This window comes from Anomaloglossus baeobatrachus, chromosome 5 (assembly GCF_048569485.1).
Source record: "Anomaloglossus baeobatrachus isolate aAnoBae1 chromosome 5, aAnoBae1.hap1, whole genome shotgun sequence".
Lineage (NCBI taxonomy): Eukaryota > Metazoa > Chordata > Amphibia > Anura > Aromobatidae > Anomaloglossus > Anomaloglossus baeobatrachus.
In genome coordinates this window covers 405836597-405851645 of record NC_134357.1, presented here as the reverse complement: position 1 = coordinate 405851645, position 15049 = coordinate 405836597, and the positions used below count along the sequence as shown (strand labels likewise).

Below are 15049 nucleotides of genomic sequence, written 5' to 3'. Positions count from 1 at the left end.
CAGAAGGCAATGACCTCTGCGCTTTACGCTTAGTGGAACTGCTCACTGTGATGCAGTGTGACGTTGACAGGTTCTATGGATTCTTTCCAGAACTTGTTCTGGTATGGTAAGAGGCCATACATTGAGTTGCATGGCAGAGTACTAAGTAGGTTGCGGCAATCGAGTACTTGCTGAATGGGCAAGTGTCTCAATTTGTGCATTTTAAGGTCAGAGTGATTGTTGGACACTGGCAACTTGAAGGAGACAATTCACAGCTTATGTTGCCTAATTGTGTCCACTTTATGGATATAGGTTTAGATATTTATCTTTCTGGCCTGCAGAATGCCATTGAGCAGACCCAATGTTTGATGGGTGGGGGACAGAGCGCTGCTGTAGACACTGTTCCTCCTTGGCGGTCAATTGCACAACTTTGATGGTTTTTGTACGTAGGCTGACTTTCATCAGGAGTCCGTGGTTGCCTAATACATCATAGCAATTGTTTAGCGGGCCAATCATGCCTTATCTCTGTGATTTACTTTATCTTTCATGCTGTGACCAACCTCCATCCATTAAAAGATAAGACTTCTTGTGTACATTTCTCCATTAAAGAGAGTTTTGTTTCTCATATAAGTGTGGCTTTATTACATGGGAACGTTTTATCAGTTTTTGCTGGGTGTCAGCAGTCAGATTATTATGGTTCAGTGGATATATATTATCATGTATGCAATTTGCTGATATACTGTATAATAAATTAGAGTTGTATTATTATTTGGGGGGGGGAGGATTTGGGAGACCTATTTTTTATTTCGCTTTTCTTCCATGAAGTTTTTGAGATCTGTCCTGATTGATGGATGAGGTAGGGCTACACAGACAAATATAGATAAAAATGGCTGGATATTGGACAATTTGTGAAGCAGTAGTGCACAGATAGTGCTGTTATGTTTGTTTGTTGTTTTTTTTTTACATAATGTGTTTCCTCACAACGCATAGCAGATCTTTGGGGGACATATTTTTATCACTTTGAAAGTGCATATTTTCCACTGCTACTATGGAATCCCTCCGGGCCCCAATTACAGGGAGATTATCCAGTGAGAAGTCCCTATAAGAACTAATATGGGTGCACTAGGACCAGGGTTGTCAAATTGACTCTATTTTTTTTTTTGTGGACAGCTTACCAAAAAAAAAAAAAAAATCACTGACAAACAATCATTTTATAGACACATTGTAAAACCATCAATCATTATGATTATGAGTGATCCATTTCTACAGCCCATAATTTTGATAAGACATCATCTGAATTCACAGTAAACTTAAAATAACGACAATTACAGTCAAAATAATCTGTATAAGTTTTTTCATCTCCATAAAAATTACAGTAGCCTTAAATTTTTTATTTATGGACAGTGCAGAAAAGTGACCTATTTTTATGGCCTGTCCTGTAATTTCTGGATGGGTAAGCAACTCTGGCTAGGACTCAGCAGATCTGCTATGTCAGATGGACACTGGCTGAGACTCATGGAGCCCTTTGTGGCTGCAAAAGAGAAGGAGAAGGTGGTAATAAACAGTTTTTGATGTTGTAGGAGATACAGTGTTTTCCGTAATGAATAGTACTGTAATATATTTGTGCTTGATGTTAAATGTATATTGGTGCGGCGATGTAGCAGATCCGGAGCAGCACAGCAACAGGCGCCATCTAGCGGCCGATGGGTTTATATTAATGTAACTGTACCTTTTTAAGTGTATTGCATTGTATTTCTTTGCTCTAAACTTTATCCTGACTGTCCTTTATCTCTACTGGGTAACACGGTACAAAGATATATTTTACCTGTATCCTGACTGGTAATTTAGTTTATACAATGTAGTGTGTTTTATGTAAGGTGTTTTATTACAGGAAATATGGTATTAATGATGTGTAAAGTATAGAAATGTTAAGCAGGATAATATGGAGTAAACTATAGTAAGTAACAGGCATAGGAATGTTAAGATAGGATGTTTAGATAACCTTTAGTACAATATAGGGACAAGGGGGCAGGAGGAACTTCTTCTTCTTCTTCTTCATTTCATGGTGCTGTACATGAGAAAGGGGGTTACGTACAGAATACATATATAAGTTACAATAGACAGACTAGTACAGAGGGAAGAGGGCCCTGCCCTTGCGGGCTTACATTCTATAGGATTTTGGGGAGGAGACAGTAGGTGGGGCGTAGGTGGGGCGGCAGCTCCGCGCGGTGGTGGGGCGGCAGCTCCGCGCGGTGGTGGGGCGGCAGCTCCGCGCGGTGGTGGGGCGGCAGCTCCGCGCGGTGGTGGGGCGGCAGCTCCGCGCGGTGGTGGGGCGGCAGCTCCGCGCGGTGGTGGGGCGGCAGCTCCGCGCGGTGGTGGGGCGGCAGCTGTGGTGGTGAAGCAGTGAGGTCATTGAAGGTTATAGGCATTTCTGAACAGAAGAGTTTTCAAGTTCTGTTTGAAGTTTGCAAGTGTAGTAGATAGTCTGACATGTTGAGGCAGCGAATTCCAGGAGACTGGGGATGCTCGGGAGAAGTCTTTGAGTCGGTTGTGTGAGGAGCGAATGAGAGAGGAGGAGAAAAGGAGATCTTGGGAGGTTCGGAGATTGCGTTTTGGAGAGTAGTGAGAAATTAGTTCAGAGATATACGGAGGAGATAGATTATGGATGGCTTTGTAGGTCAGTGTTAGTAATTTGAATTGAATACGGTGGAAGATTGGGAGCCAATGGAGGGATTTGCAGAGAGGAGAAGCAGGGTGGTATTGAGGAGAGAGGTGGATCATTTGGGCAGCAGAATTAAGGATGGACTGGAGAGGGGCGAGCGTGTAAGCAGGGAGACCACAGAGGAGGATGTTGCAGTAGTCAAGGCGGGAGAGAATATGAGGACATGCACTAGCATTTTTGTAGATTGGGAATTGAGGAAAGGGCGGATTCTGGAAATATTTTTGAGTTGAAGACGGCAGGAGGTGGTCAGGGATTGGATGTGTGGTATGAAGGACAAGGCAGAGTCAAAGGTCACTCCGAGGCACCGAACTTTGTGTGCTGGGGAGAGCGTGATGTTATTTATTGTAATAGGTAGATCAGGTAGAGGGTGTAAGTAAGATGGAGGAAAGATGATCAGTTCAGTTTTGGCCACATTGAGCTTTAGGAAGCGAGAGGAAAAGAAGGAAGATATAGCCGATAGACACTCTGGGATTCTGGACAGCAGAGAAGTGACATCTGGACCAGAGAGGTAGAGTGTCATCGGGATATAGGTGGTACTGGACGCCGTGGGACTTTATGAGTTGTCCCAGGCCAATTGTATAGATGGAAAAGAGTAAGGGTCCCAGGACAGAGCCTTGAGGGATGCCAACAGAGAGATGGCGGGATGAAGAGGTTGTGTGGGAGTGGGAGACACTAAAAGTGCGGTTGGAGAAGTATGAAGAGATCCAAGAGAGGGCGATGTCTCTGACACCAAGGGAAGAGAGGATCTGTAGTAGCAGGGAGTGGTCGACAGTGTCAAAGGCTGAAGACAGGTCTAGAAGTAGGAGTATAGAGAAGTGGTTGTTAGCTTTGGCAGTAAGTCGTTTGTGATTTTAGTCAGGGCAGTTTCAGTGGAATGATGTGGACGAAAGCCAGACTATAGGTTATCAAAGAGAGAGTTAGAGGAGAGGTGGGAGGAAAGTTCAGCATGGACATGCTGTTCCAGGAGTTTTGAGGCGAATGGAAGTAGCGATATGGGGTGATAGCTGGCAGCAGAGGTTGGGTCAAGTGAAGGTTTCTTTAGGATGGGTGTGACTGTTGCATATTTAAAGGCAGAAGGGAAGGTACCAGTTGTTAAAGATAGGTTGAAGAGATGGGTTAAGGCTGGAATAAGCATAGCGGTGAGGTCGGGGAGGAGATGGGATGGGGTCAAGTGCGCAGGTTGTGAGGTGCGCTTTTGAGAGAAGATACGCAAGTTCTCCTTCTTAGAAGCTAAATGCAGGGGTTAGCAGACCAGCTAGATATAAATACAATGGTAACCTGGGAGACAGAGCACAGTGGCTGGAGTAAAGGTACCGTCACACTAAGCGACGCTCCAGCGATCCCACCAGCAACTTGACCTGGCAGGGATCGCTGGAGCGTCGCTACACGGGTTGCTGGTGAGCTGTCAAACAGGCAGATCTCACCAGCAACTAGTGACCAGCCCCCAGCCAGCAGTGACGCGTGGAAGCGATGCTGCTCTTGGTAACTAACCCGATATTTACCTTGGTTACCAGCGCACACCGCTTAGCGCTGGCTCCCTGCACTCCTAGCCACAGTACACATCGGGTTAATTATCCGATGTGTAGTCTGGCTATGTGTGCAGGGAGCAGGGAGCCGGCACTGACAGCGTGAGAGCGGCGGACGCTGGTAACGAAGGTAAATATCGGGTAACCAAGGAAAGGGCTTCTAGGTTACCCGATATTTACATTGGTTACCAGCGTCTGCAGAAGCCGGCTCCCTGCTCACTGCACATTCAGTTGTTGCTCTCTCGCTGTCACACACAGCGATGTGTGTTTCACAGCGGGAGAGCAACAACTAAAAAATGGTCCAGGACATTCAGCAACAACCAGCGACCTCACAGCAGGTGCCAGGTTGGTGCTGGATGTCACACACAGCAACATCGCTAGCAACATCGCTGTTGCGTCACAAAAGTCGTGCCTCAGCAGCGATGTTGCTAGCGATGTTTTTTAGTGAGACGTGGCCTTAAAGGTTGTGAATGCAGACAGCGCAAGGAAAGGAAATCAGTTCAGTTTAGTTGAGTTGATAGGAAGTGCTGCACATGAGGTCCTTGTGCGGTGGAGGGCACGGGGCAGGCAGTGGGCGTAGTCGTGCTATCAGGGGTCAACAGGCCCCAGCGCAGCTGTATGTTAACTTTATTTGTCCTCAACTTCTGCCTCACTTCAGTTTATGCTTCGCCGGTACACTTCCTGTAGGGGTTCCTTCCACTTTTTCTTCTCATATACAATTTAGCAGCAGTCCGTATCCCTAGCACCATGGTTCTGTCTGACACCTCTAGGCCTCTCATTCCTTCACTACACATCACACCGACCGGGTTATGAAGTCCGTTGAACCACTTCACCCCACCCACAGGGGACACTAATACGTAAGAAGCACCACAACCGACAGGGCTCTCCCATCCATGCCCAGGCCATCCGGACTAAACCCCTCTCCTTGGGGGACGGAGTTAGTCAATTCGGAACGGATCCCTCGTATCACGGTCACAGGGGTGACCCTTAGGGTCAGAATCTTCAAATTAGGGTTCTTGCCAGTTAATTTCCTCAGGAACTCTCCTGCTGTCTACTTCCTATCTCACCCTTTTATACATGCTGCTCTCCTCCTCTTCCTTAAATCTTTCTTTGCTCACCCAGGTGCCAGGACAGCCATGCTACCACACTGCCACCTGATGGCTTTTTATACAATTCACATGCACATTTTACATTACACTTACATTTTACACATTATACATAGACCTTTAGGGTGCCGGACACAAATGCAGGGGTGGGCCTAACCCCAAATCCCCCTACCACTGGGATCACGAGCTCTGGCATACTGTTTGCCCAGGCGTTCAGAAGGAATCCTCCATTGTGTCCTACGGGCACACCTGCAAGAGATGAGGACCATAGAAGTCAGACTCTGCTGCTGGAGGAATAGTACTCAGGGCCAGTGCTGGACAGAAGGTTAGTTCGTTGAGCAGTGGCAGCAGAACAGTAACACAGGAGAAAGTGGCATGTCTGTCCTAGGAAGATTATTATGAAGAATGAAATGTGTGTTAGGAAGAAGATGTCTCCCAGAAAGTTTGTATGCTGAATAAAGAAATTAAAGTTTGCATTAAAGGAAAATTATTATGTGTTGCCCAAATACGATGTCTATGACAGTGACCGGTGATGGGGTGGCAGACGAGCCATTGAAGATGCAAGTAAGTGTCAAACCCCCATCCGGGTCGGAACACTGGAGTGAGAAAAGGAGTTGGAGCATTGTAATCACACAGCTCCCTCCTTCAATCTCATACCTACTGGAAGATGCAGGAGATATTGCAAGTTGGAATTGTGTCATTTGTATGGTGCTGTGTAGCACAACACTGATGATAGCAGGGAATGGTCGAGGGTGCATGGTAGCAGGGTGGGACATTTGTAGACTACCCGGAACAGAGACTCACATCAGGAACTGTTACAACTGTATTTTGGGCAGATTTCAGCTGTGGTCTTTGCTCTAGTCTGTGAAACCTTAAAATGGTTGCAGCTTTCCCTGCCTCAGCTTTTACACAGGCTCTAATGGGCCCTCCTAATTGTCTGTGCTGCATCAGCACTAAATAGTCTAACTTGGGGAAGTGAAGTGAGAAAAATATAGGCAAAAACTACATTTATGTGATAAAATAAATAATAATTGGCATTTGCATATGTATTCACCCCTTTTACTATGACGCCCATAAAAATTTCTCGTGCAAACGACCTTCATGAGTCTCATGCTTAGTGAAATATTGCACACAGGTGGACTTCTTAAGTGTCCTATGGTCTGTTAGAATATACACATCTTTTCTGAAATGCCACAGAACACCATTAAGCAAGAGGCTCCACTAACCAAACAACAGCATGAAGAACAAGGAGATTTCCAAACAAGTCAGAGACAAACTAGTTGAGAAATACAAGTCAGGATTGGGTTCTAAAAAAATAGCCCAATCTCTGACGATCCCCCTGGAGCACCATCAAATCCATTATCATCACATGGAAAGAACATGATGTCATAACTAGAGATGAGCGAACCGGCCGTGGTTCGGCTCGAGTTCGGTTCGTCGAACGGAGGACTCGTTCGAGTTCAGTTCGGCGAACGTTCGACGAACCGAACTCGAACCAATAAGAAATAATGGGAGGCAATCACAAACACATAAAAACGCATTATAAATGTACATATACAGTTAATATACATTGCCATAACACTTACCGATGCCCGTGATGCGTCCTGCACTCTGTCTCCTGTCACTATTCCTTCCGATGATCGCTGCGTCCTCCCGATAACCAACACTGACAGGTCCTTCCGTGACGTCGTCAAAATAGCCATGTGACCAGTCACGTGGCTATTATCTCATTGGCTACAGACTGGTCACATGGCTTTGACGTCATGTCCTGTCCTAGGTCCTATCATTGCACTCTCCGGTACACGGTGCACATTTGTGTATCGCCGTGTACCGGCGACATGCTCTAGCACACGGTCGACTCACCGTTCCGTTAGGGACCGGCTGACACAGCCGGTCATTAATGGAGATCACCGTTGCCATAGCAACGCAGTTAGCGGTGACGTCAACGCTAACCGTGGCTCCGGGAATCACATAATCGGAGCATCGTTGCTATGGTAACGCGTCTGTCAGCGTTACCGCTGTTACCGCTAACAGCCAGCAGCACTGATCACTCACGGAGTGAATGCTGCACGGGAAGCAGCGTCTTCCCCCATGCAGCAGTGATGGAGCAGAGCTGCATTTGTTGAACAAGAAAGACAGAAGACCATGGATCGTGGAGGGCTTACAGGGGGTAATAAAGATGGAGTCTCTAATGTGTCTGTGTATTTATTTCTATTAAAGTATTTTTTCTCTGTGTGGTGTCTTTTTTTTAACCCTTTATTGGAGATTCTTAATAGCCGGGTCAAACGTGCCTGACATTAAGAATCTCTGGCTTAATACTAGCTAGTAAAACAAAGCTAGTATTAACTCATTATTACCCAGCAAGCCACCCGGCTTCAGGGCTGTTGGAAGAGTTGGATACAGCGCCAGATGATGGCGCTTCTATGAAAGCGCCATTTTCTGGGGCGGCTGTGGACTGCAATTCGCAGCAGAGGCGCCCAGAAACCTCGGGCTAACCTGTGCTGCAGATTCCAATCCCCAGCTGCCTAGTTGTACCTGGCTGGACACAAAAATGGGGTGAAGCCCACGTCATTTGTTTTTTTAATTATTTCATGAAATAAGTGAAATAATTAAAAAAAAAAACGGGCTTCCCAGCCGGGTACAAATAGGCAACTGGGGGTTGGAGGCAGCCCGTGGCTGCCTGCTATACCTGGCTAGCATACAAAAATATGGCGAAGCCCACGTCATTTTTTTGGTGGGCAAAAAACTTCTGCATACAGTCCTGGATGGAGTATGCTGAGCCTTGTAGTTCTGCAGCTGCTGTCTGCTCTTCTCCATACAGACAGACAGCAGCTGCAGAACTACAAGGCTCAGCATACTCCATCCAGGACTGTATGCAGGAGTTTTTTGCCCCCTGAAAAAATTATGTGGGCTTCGCCATATTTTTGTATGCTAGCCAGGTACAGCAGGCAGGTACGGCTGCCCCCAACCCCCAGTTGCCTATTTGTACCCGGCTGGGAGCCAATAATAAAAGGGAAGCCCTTTTTTTATTATTTCATGAATTTCATGAAATAATTAGAAAACAAATGACGTAGGCTTCGCCCCATTTTTGTGTCCAGCCAGGTACAACCAGGCAGCTGGGGATTGGAATCCGCAGCACAGGTTGGCCTGAGCTTTCTGGGCCCCACTGCTGCGAATTGCAGTCTGCAGCCGCCTCAGAAAATGGCACTTTCATAGAAGCGCCATCTTCTGGCGCTGTATCCAACTCTTCCAGCACCTGCCTGCTATACCTGGCTAGCATACAAAAATATGGCGAAGCTCAAGTTTTTTGGCAAAAAAAATAAAAAATGCTTCCCTGGATTTTCCATTGCCAGTGAAGGTAACACCAAGCAGTGGGGGTTAGCAGCCAGTAGCTGCTTGGATTACCCTTAGCTCGCAATACAAAAAATGCAGCGGGAGCCCATATATATTTTTTTTAATTATTTATTTAAATAACTAAAAACAAAATGGGCTTCCCTGTATTTTGATTGCTGGACATCACAGTGCTGTAAAAATAAATCTTTAAAAAAAATGACGTAGCGCTCCGCGGTATTTTTGATTCTCAGCGCAGATAAAGCAGACAGCTATGGGTTGCCACCCCCATCTGCCTGCCGTTACCTTGGTTGGCAATCAAAATACAGGGAAGCCCATTAATTTTTTCTATTTAAAAAAATAGTTAGAAAAAAAATGACGTTGGGTCCCCCCATTTTTAATAGCCAGCTAGGGTAAAGCAGACGGCTGTAGCCTGAAAACCACAGCTGGCAACTTTACCGTGGTTGGGGATCCAATGTGGAGGTCTCCCCAGGCTCTTTTTTTATAATTATTTTATAAATAATAATTACACAAAAAAAGTAGGGTCCCCCCCAAATTGGATCACCAGCCAAGGTAAAGCGGATAGCTGTGGTCTGGTATTCTCAGGGTGGGAAGGTCCATAGTTATTGGGCCTTCACAGCCTAAAAATAGCAGGCCGCAGGCACCCCAGACGTGGCGCATCCACTAGATGCGCCAATCCTGGCGCTTCACCCCAGCTCATCCTGTGCCCTGTTGCAGTGGCAAACGGGGTAATAAATCGGGTTGATACTAGCTGTAAAGTCACCTGAGATCAAGCCCAGCAGTTTGTGATGTCATGGCGTCTATTAGATACCCAACATCATAAACTGTCAGTACTAACAAAAAAATCGACAAAAGAAATTTATTTAAAAAAACAGTCCCCAAAACATTCCCTCTTTCACCAATTTATTGTAAGAAAAAAAATAAAGGGGTCCCACGACGACTCTGGACCGTCTAGAATATGGGGGGGAGACACTCAGGGAATGTATCCCCCATTTTCTAGGAGTGCAGATTCTTCATGTGAGGAGTGTGGGTGCAATGAATCTGCACTCACTCTCCCCGAGTCCACAGCAGCAGAGTCCATGTCGTAATGGTTGCTACCAAAGCTGCAATGCCCTGCTCATGAGGTAAGGGCATGCCTACTCAGGAGAACTATTCTACATTTCCAAATATTGGTATTTGCTGATATTATTGCTATTCCACCTACTATATATTGGGGATAGGATCTTGGAGATGGAATACCCCTTTAAGTCCAGTTATCCAGCTGAATGAATACTTAACAACAGAGCTCGCTATTTAGATGTGTTTTCTTGTGGCGTATAACGGACTTTCATGTTTGGTAGTCGTTCAGCAGGGAAACTATAAAAGCAAATCCCTCCATTTGGAAATGTAGTATATAGCTCTCCAGATCAATTATGTTCCTTACCTCATGAGCAGGGCATTGCAGTAATAATAATAATTTATTCATTTATATAGTGTTACTAATTCCATAGCGCTGTATGTCTTTGGAGTGTGGGAGGAAACCGGAGTACCCGGAGGAAACCCACGCAAACACGGAGAGAACATACAAACTCCTTGCAGATGGTGTCCTTGGTGGGAATTGAACCCAGGACCTCAGCGCTGCAAGACTGCAGTGCTAACCACTGAGCCACCGTGCCGCCCATTTAGCTTACAGATGCATAACCACCACTCACTGTGTCTGAACACAGGAACTTGAGCTAACAGCCGCTCTGTGCATGCGGCAGCGTCTATTGTGAAGGAGAGGGCCGTGGGGGGATCAACACTGCACAGGTACCGTGGGACACCGGGGAACACCGGTGGGTTTATAGGGGGTGACGTGGCAGGGCCTTGGGAGGAGTTTTCTGTCGCATGTGTCATGGCACATGCGACAGAAATCAGAAGAGTAGGGTGAATGCGGCCGCCGCGCTGCTGTGCGTGCGGCCATCTTGGATTTCTGGGAGGCCTTCAGGGGGGACACTTTGGCGACACCGGGGGACCGGAGGGGACCGGGTAGGAGATTTATCATGTTTGTTTATGCCAGATGGGAGATAAATAATTTTTTACCGACACTCTCATTTACTGTAACGTGATCATCGGTGTACGGTGTATACCTGTGATCCCGTGAGCGGGGATCGGAAAAACCGTCCTGAATCATGATCTCCAGGGTCTCAGCTTGCCCTGAAACCCCGGAGATTTTCTGACGCTGGGGGGCGCTATTCACTTATTTCTGCCTGCTGTTTATAAACGGCAGATCAGAATAAGGCTACATTAACACGACCGATCCATTTTTGCGGTCTGCAAAAACAGTCCGTTTTTTTTCACGGGTGCATCGGTGTGGCATCCGTTTCTGTTCCGTAGACGGTCCGTATGTCATCTGTTTGTCATCCGTGTGCCTTCTGTTTTTTTTGCGTACTGCAAAAAAACTGAAGGAGGGAAAATACATAAATTTACCCAGGATCCATAGCTTCAACCTACATGAGACGGTCACATGTTCACTCCAGTGTTATTTTCTACTGCTTTTCACAGCGTAGAGCGCTCTGGTGATTTTCTTGTGCTTGTACACGTCATATCAGTCTTTTCTGTCATTATAATGGCAGAAAGACACATAATGTCCCACTCTCCTGCATTTTGTAATTTTGCACCCTTTGGTGCCTTTCATGTGGCACTAAGGGGTGCTTAGCTTTGTATTTAGCCAAAAAAAATGAAAAAAAAAAGGACGTAGGGTTCCCCCTATTTTTGTAGCCAGCTGGGGTAAAGCAGACGGCTGCAGCCTGCAGACCACAGCTGGCAGCTTCACCTTGGCTGGTAATCCAAAACTGAGGCACCCCACGCTGTTATTTTAAATTAAATAAATAATTAAAAAAAAAAACACGTAGGGGTCCACCCAAAATTGGATCACCAGCCAAGGTAAAGCAGACAGCTGGGGTCTGATATTCTCAGACTAGGGAGGTCCATGGTTATTGGACTCTCCCCAGCCTAAAAATAGCAGGCCGTAGCCGCCCCAGAAGTGGCGCATCCATTAGATGCGCCAATCCTGGTGCTTCGCCCCAGCTCATCCCGTACCCTGGTGCGGTGGCAAACGGGGTAATATATGGGGTTAATACCAGATGTGTAATGTCACCTGGTACCAAGCCCTGGGGTTGGTGAGGTCAGGCGTCTATCAGATACCCAACATCACCAACCCAGTCAGTAATAAAAAAAAATAGACGACAAACACATTTTTATTTGAAAAAACACTCCCCAATACATTCCCTCTTTAACCAATTTATTAGAAAGAAAAACAAATCCAGGTCTGGTGTAATCCAAGGGGTTCCCATGACGATCCACACTGTCCCAGTCAATGAAGAGCAGGATGTTCCCCATTGGCTGGGAGAGCAGTGCAGTGACCTGAGCTAACATCAATGGGTCAGCCCAGGTCACTGCAGGGCATGACAAGTGCTGCTGTTAGCGAGGTATATTACCTGCGCTGATCTCCTGCACACTGACTTCAATCACACTTCAACACAGCCAAGTATCGCGAACGGCCCGTGACGTCACCGCTAGTCAGTCTCGGGTCAGAAGCGAGAGAAGGTGATGTGACAAGCAGCCATGGAGGACAGTGACAGCGCTGAGGTCGGGACTTCATCACCGCAGGTAAGCCGAGCGGGACGATGTGTGCAGAGTGACAGGTGGGCGGAGCCTAGCGGGACCATGTGTGCAAAGTGCCAGGTGGGCGGAGCCTAGCGAGACCATGTGTGCAGAGTGCCAGGTGGGCGGAGCATAGTGGGGTAATGTGTGCAGAGTGCCAGGTGGGCGGAGCATAGCGGCGTAATGTGTGCAGAGTGCCAGGTGGGTGGAGCCTAGCGGGACGATGTGTGCAGAGTGCCAGGTGGGCGGAGCCTAGCGGAGTAATGTGTGCAGAGTGCCAGGTGGGCGGAGCCTAGCGGGACCATGTGTGCAGAGTGACAGGTGGGCGGAGCCTAGCGGGGCCATGTGTGCAGAGTGCCAGATCGGTGGAGCCTAGTGGGGCAATGTGTGCAGAGTGCCAGGTGGGCGGAGCCTAGCGGGGTAATGTGTGCAGAGTGCCAGATGGTCGGAGCCTAGTGGACCATGTGTGCAGAGTGCCAGGTGGGCGGAGCCTAGCGGGACCATGTGTGCAGAGTGCCAGATGGGCGGAGCCTAGCGGGGCAATGTGTGCAGAGTGCCAGGTGGGCGGAGCCTAGCGGGACCATGTGTGCAGAGTGACAGGTGGGCGGAGTCTAGCTGAACCATGTGTGCAGAGTGCCAGGTGGGCGGAGCCTAGCGGGGCAATGTGTGCAGAGTGACAGGTGGGCGGAGCCTAGCGGGACCATGTGTGCAGAGTGCCAGGTGGGCGGAGCCATGTGTGCTGGCGGCGGAGTGCGATGTGGGTGGAGCCTAGCGGGGTCATGTGGCGCTGAGGACGTCAGTGTCGTGGACTGCTTGGCTGGGGACGTGTGAGTGTGTGTGTGTGTGTGTGTGTACATGCCGCGTGCAGGAGGGGGCGGAGCGAGCTGAGCGGGGAAGTGTCGGCTTCCTGCACGTAACTAGGATAAATATCGGGTTACTAACCAAAGCGCTTTGCTTGGATACCCGATGTTTATCTTGGTTACCAGCTTCTGGCAAGCTGCCAGCGATGGCTCCTGCACACTGAAGCTGTAAAAATCCATGCTTTTTGCTGCTAGAACCATTCTCTAAAGTAACTAGAACTATCGAACTTTAGCAAAAAGCTCGAGTTCTAGTTCGATCTAGAACACCCCCCAAAATCACTCGAACCGCAAACTGGAGAACCTCGAACCGCGAACCGCGCTTAACTCTAGTCATAACCAACCTGTCAAGAGAGGGCCCCCCACCAAAACTCTCAACCCAGGCAAGGAGGGCATTAATCAGGGAGGCAGCACAAAGACCAAAGATAACCCTGAAGGAGCTGAAGAGTTCCCAAGCAGAGACTGGAGTATCTGTCCTTACGACCACAATAAGTCTGTAAACTCCATAGAGCTGGCTTTTATGGAAGGCTTGTTTTAATTTTGCCAAACGACATGAGGGAGACTCCCCAAATGTATGGAGGAAGGTGCTGTTACCAGATGAGACTAAATTTTAACTCTTTGGCCACCAAGGTAAATTTTATGTCTGATATCAAACTAACATTGCTCATCACCCAAAGACCACGATCCCCACAGTGAAACATGGTGGTTTCAGCAGCATGCCATGGGGATGTTTTTCAGCAGCAGGGACAGGGAAAATGGTCGGAGTAGAGGAAGATTGTTGGTGCGGAATACAGGGATAGTCTTAAGCAAAACCTGTTTTAGTTTGTCAGTGACTAAGGTTCACCTTCTAATAAGACAATAACCCAAAGCAGACTGCTAAAGCAACACTGAGTGGTTTAAAATGAAACATGTAAATGTATTGGAGTGCCCGAGGCAAAGCCCAGAACTTAATCTAGTTGGGAATCTATGGTCAGACTTGAAGATTGCTGTTCACCAGAGGAAACCGTCTAACTTGAAGGCGCTGCATCGGTTTTGCTGAGGAATGAGCTAAAATCAATGTGACAAGATCTGGAAAGCTTAGACTAACTTTTCCAAAGTGAATTGCAGCTGTAATTGCCGCAAAAGGAGGTTCTACAAAACATTTATTTTAGGGGGGTGAATAGTTATGCACATTAAAGTTTTCAGTTATTTTGGCCTATTTCTTATTTGCTTGACAATAAAATGAAAGCCAAATGTTCACAGTTGTAGATATGTTCTTTATGTGAACTGATGCACACCCTTAAAAACAAACAGTGAAATTCCAGGTAGAGAGGTAGCAAAACACGAAAAATGCAGCATGTCCAGATCATGGGCACATATGTGTCGCCCTGGGCAAGCCAGGGGACACAGGTCACACACCACCACACCCCACACTCCAGGTAGGCACATCACAGCTAACCTACAAATCCTTGTTGCCTTCCTCCAGGAGTCTGATGATGCACACCAGGGGGTGGGCCAGGCGGTTGGCTCCGCCCACCGAGGAGCTCACAACTCTGGAGGCAGGAAGAAACCAGGCAGATGAGTCCAGGAGGAGGAAGTGGAAGGAGTAACAACAGAGAGTAGCCCAGGCAGGGCAAGAGTGAAGTTGAGTTAAGTAGAGGAGTTAAGTGAAAGTAGGAAAAGGAGAAAGCAAGTAAAGTGACAGCAAAGAAAGAAAGCCTGAAGGGTCCAGCTTTGTGGAGGGCCAGATCAGCAAGGTCAGCAACGGCGGTGACTGTCTGGAGGGGGACCGTTTGGAAGTTCCTGGAAGGACCCCGTTGGCTGTGTGCCCGGTGGTCTGGAGCAGTGTTCCGAAGGACAGTCAGCACCAGGGCAGGGGCCTCTCGGACCCCGGCAAGGCTAGGA

General features: G+C 47.6%; 1 protein-coding gene across 1 annotated transcript in view; it reads right to left on the bottom strand.

Moving 5' to 3' along the window:
• LOC142311638 (beta-1,4 N-acetylgalactosaminyltransferase 2-like) overlaps positions 1-15049 on the bottom strand; it is a 204628-nt gene that overhangs the window by 73866 nt on the left and 115713 nt on the right. The gene's annotated exons all lie outside the window — the stretch shown is intronic.